The 4,665-nt window shown below is 41.4% G+C and overlaps 1 protein-coding gene across 4 annotated transcripts in view; it reads right to left on the reverse strand.

Moving 5' to 3' along the window:
• Positions 1 to 1,358, reverse strand: part of LOC116400292 (myocyte-specific enhancer factor 2C-like) — a 19,947-nt gene extending 18,589 nt beyond the window's left edge. For all 4 annotated transcript variants that reach the window (XM_031878070.1, XM_031878069.1, XM_031878068.1 and 1 more), the window contains exon 1: positions 1,131 to 1,358. The gene's annotated coding sequence lies outside the window, so the exon portion shown is untranslated. The remainder of the gene's footprint in view (positions 1 to 1,130) is intronic.
• Between the last annotated feature and the right edge of the window lie 3,307 nt (positions 1,359 to 4,665).

Here is a 4,665-nt window from a genome sequence, read left to right on the forward strand (position 1 = left end):
GAACAGAGTACCTGAACAGGTAGAGAACAGAGTACCTGAACAGGTAGTGTAAAGAGTGAAATGATACATTTAGCTTCAATAATGAGTCCACACAATTCAAAGTCACGCTGCAAAAAAACTCAAGTTCAGAAAACACGTTTTAAATATATTTGACAATTATTTGACGACTATTTCTATATTTTCATAACTACAATAAATACAAACACATCTAGTAATTCCATCTACTTTCAAATGACTGAAATGTGAAAGTGGTCACTCAGCTCTACGGAGCACTTTAGCTTCTTTCAGCTTGTTGTTTTGGTTTTATGGTCGGAAACTTTATTAAGTATTATCCCGGCCTCGTCCACACATACACATGCATTATTGTAAAAGTAGCTTTTCGGCTTTCATTCGACCCAAAGCGGCGTTTTAGGTGACTGAAATCTGAGTTAAAGATTTTCAGAAACTCTGTTTTCAGTGACGTGTAGAAAACAGAGTTCTCAGATAAATAGAGCTATGGGTCGATACATCGATTGATATCAGCTTATTGCAGGTATCACGTTTATAAACTGTATGTCAGCCAATAACTGGCAGAATGCGTCAGGATCAGTCTCTCCGTTACATCGTTTGACCACCAGAGAGCTCCGACGAGTGACGTTTTATAGTATAAGTGTTTAAACGCATTCAAAACGTTTGTTATCTTCAAAAAAAGACAGAAAGACTTTTAACTAATTTATCTTAAATATCAATATCGGTATTGATCAGAGACCAGCTGGTGAACACAGTCGAACATTTAGCAACTAAAGACAGATAATTCTCCCAGAATGTGGTGGAGACCAAAAACAGAGCAAAAACAGAGAATATTGGACTTACATTTGTTGAGCGACCAGAAAAATACCTAAAACGGAATCATAATGTTGCTGCTACACGTCAACTTAAGAGTCCATGTTGTTTACAGCTTGTTTTTGCTGCCACTAAGTGGTCAGAAAAGGAGAAACACAATTCTTGCTTTAGTTCAGTTTCCATCTCAAACTTCAACAGTTTTTTTTGCTGTCTAGTAAACATGTTTTCTTCTCCCCTCCAGCAATATTTAGCAATATTCCAGGTTCCCTGAATGCATCATCCATCACCATCAGTCCTCTTACACTCACCGGAGCTTTCTCGCTTCTGTCTTCACCTGGAAGGTTCCCAGCAGCTCCAGCTGTGGGTTGTTTTCTTTGCTCAGTCGATCCCTTGTATCAAACAAGAAGGATATTTAAAAAAACAAGAGAGTGAAAGAAAGAAAGAAAGAAAGAAAGAAGTGATATTAAGCCAGACCAGCTGGCTTAGAGAAGAGGGGGGGGACCCAGAAACTGGGCTGCGTCTGGATCTGAGCTCAGTCCGCAATGAGTGGTGGTGGTCTACAATCATCAGACCCCAACGCTCAAACCCCCCCCCCCCTGTCCCACAACACACACACACACACACACTCATACCCGGTGACCTCCTGTGTCCGAGCTGGCCGGTCTGTGGAGGAGTCCAGTCACCTGTCGTTGTCACTCGCGGTATATTTAGCTCGGAGGTGTCATAGATGCTGCCTGTGTGTGTGTGTGTGTGTGTGTGTGTGTGTTTCAGTGTGTGTGTGTGGCGGAGAAAAATGTGTTGCTGACACTCAGGGCCTCGGTGGGCCTCGGTGTAAGAGCCCAGGATTACTGCACCAAAGACTGTGGGCTCTCCACATTACATCCAGAGAGAGAGAGATCAAACTGTCCTGCATGTCACGGAGCATCTGCTGGGCCGAGGATTACACTCAGCTGTCCTCTCCTGTCAGAGCGAGGCTGGCTGGACTTCCCCCATCTACCAATCTCCATCCAATATCGGTGCAGAAACTTATAATAATAATCATAACTTTATTTATAGAGCAGCTTTAAAAGCAGAGTTTACAAAGTGCTTTGACAGACAAAGCAGCAAAAAAACAAAACAGAAAGCTCAGTGAGACAGTCGATCAAAATAAACGAAGAAATAAATAAATAAAATAAAAAATAATGATAATTTAGTAAAATCAACAAATTAAAATAAAACAGAAATAAAACAGAAAAATATGTTTTAAGAAGTGATTTTAAAGCCTTATCTCCTCAGGCAGCTCGTTTCAAAGCCGAGGGGTCCTGATGACAAACGTACGGTCGCCTTTAGTTTTCAGCCTCGACTTTGGAGCAGACAGTGATTGACAGGTCTCTGCCAGAGACGTATACGGCGTCTCTACGTCACTCCTCCTCAGTCCAGATATGGTCACTTCCTGTTCACTGGTTGCAAAAAAACAAGATGGTGACGGCCGTAAGTCAAGATGACGATGAAAATCGTTGAAGTCGAGGCTTCAAGACATTCACAAAGCAATGAGAGACGTCTCGATGACTACGTCCACTTCTTACACACTGTCTTTGGTCCAGATCAAAGATATAATTGGTGTACATATACATACGTTGGTATACATACTGTACATATATTCATAAGTTAAAGTGTCTCCTCCGTGCTACAAACTGTAGGTCAGTGAGTTCCAGTGGGCGAGGATCTGCTGATTTAAAGGAAACAGTCGAAGCGTAAACGATAATTCCACCTGAACATAAATGTCGAGGCTGACTTCCCTCCTTCAACACACAGACGCAGACGGGCGGCAGGTTTGTCGGAGTTTCTGGCTCGAAGGAATGTGCGAAATGTTCCGGTGTGTTAAATCTACATGTTTTAATTTCCCCACCGTTGGTTTGCATCCATCCATGACCTCCTACTGAATAAGAAATATGCTGTTCATGTCCCCCCCCCCCCACCTCCAACGAGCTGTTTAGACGCCTGTCTGCACCATTTAGACTCGAGGAAATGAGAAGAGGTGGGACGGAGCGGAGAAGGCTAACAGTGATTGTTTGTACTTCATCCGGTCTTCAGGAAGCCGGTTAAAATTGAATTATTGCAGATTTAAACTGTCAGGAAAATCCTTCTGGTTCTGGTCCGTTTAGAGGCCGAAACAAACCTTCAGCCGTCGTCTGACTGAAGCCTCTTTCAGAGCTCCAATGGTCCAGTACAGTAGATCCATTCTTACCTTTTTAACGTATTCTCGATCAGAGGGAAGTCATAAAGATGGAGATTGATCCAAACAATTCCAGTCCAATATCTGAATCAGTTATCTGTTTCACATTTAGCAGATGGAGAGAAAGTAAATCTCTCTGAATATACAGTACACACAGTGAGAGAGTTGCCGGTTCTGCATCGGAGAACTCAAACATGACTCAGCTCTGACACAGGATTGTTGGTCCTGCAGACCCAAAATGAGGTGTTGAAAATAAGCTCCAGGTATCTTCAGAGTCAACCGTGAATGTATTATGAGAACTGATATCGGACTCAAAGATGTCTTAAGAAGGATAATCCTCGAAATCTCTTCTGAAGACTTTTACCATTTGGCCTCTTTGTTCTATTTGCTCTTTACATAGAACAGGTTTTATTTGTTGCTCATGTACAGTCTTGCTCCATCTTGATTTACCTCTTTGATTCTGGATCTTGTTATGTTTGTCTTTGCGTTAAAAGGTGCAATATAAATAAAGTTATTAAAGATGGCGTCCATTCACTTCAATGCAAATTGCTCACCAAGTGCAAAAGTCCAAAACATCTTCTAGGTCTGTTTCTGACCACAGATAACATTGTTGGATCATCTAGTCACTCTACTCTAGTCTAGTCACTCTAGTCTACTGTAGTCTAGTCACTCTAGTCTAGTCTAGTCAGTCTAGTCTAGTCACTCTAGTCTACTCTACTCTAATCTAGTCACTCTACTCTACTCTAGTATAGTCACTCTAGTCTACTATAGTCTAGTCTACTCTCGTCTACTCTACTCTAGTCTAGTCACTCTAGTCTAGTCTTGTCTACTCTAGTCTAGTCTAGTCACTCTAGTCTAGTCTAGTCTACTCTAGTCTAGTCACTCTCGTCTCGTCTCGTATAGTCTCGTCTAGTCTAGTCACTCTAGTCTAGTCACTCTAGTCTAGTCTAGTCTAGTCTTGGGATTTGGGACATTGTTAAAAGTAAATAACTTTGAGTGAACGCATTCATTTCTATAAAGTGTAAACTGGATTAAATACCAAAGCTCACATAGAAATATCTGATTAAAGGAAACGTTCTTTATTCAACAATAATCTTCTGCTGTGTATTCTGACACTTATGTGAATGTTATTGATGATATTTCAATAAGTGATCCTCCAGATTGTGTTTCATTTCTTTGTAACATGCTGTGAAGAGAGGGTCATTGTTCCTCAATGTGATCCTGAATGTTTAACATGTATTCAACACAACTGTGTCCTTTAGATGAACAATCAGCCGACGCTTCAGGGTTTGAGTCTCAGCAGAATGATGCCTGGAAGTAAAGTAAAGTATATACAGTGTGTGTGTGTGGAGTCCACATGTCGTGTGTATGACCCTGTACTTGTGTTTGCCTGTGTGCGTCCATGCTTGCTGTCTGTGTGGGCAGATAGTGTAGGAGTTGGATGAGGTGTTGGAGAAACATAAACATCCAGAGACAGAAGCAAGAAGCTCCTCCTGAAGAGATCCAGATGTGTGCAGAGAACAGATGAACCCGGACGTCTTCACACACTCTGCTGCTTCTGTTCAACTTAACTTCTCTTGGTTATGTATTAGTGATGATGTTAATAATGTTAATGTTAATATCATTAA

The sequence above is a fragment of the Anarrhichthys ocellatus genome, unplaced genomic scaffold (genome assembly GCF_004355925.1).
Source record: "Anarrhichthys ocellatus isolate YVR2014 unplaced genomic scaffold, GSC_Weel_1.0 scaffold160, whole genome shotgun sequence".
NCBI classification, from domain to species: Eukaryota; Metazoa; Chordata; class Actinopteri; order Perciformes; family Anarhichadidae; genus Anarrhichthys; species Anarrhichthys ocellatus.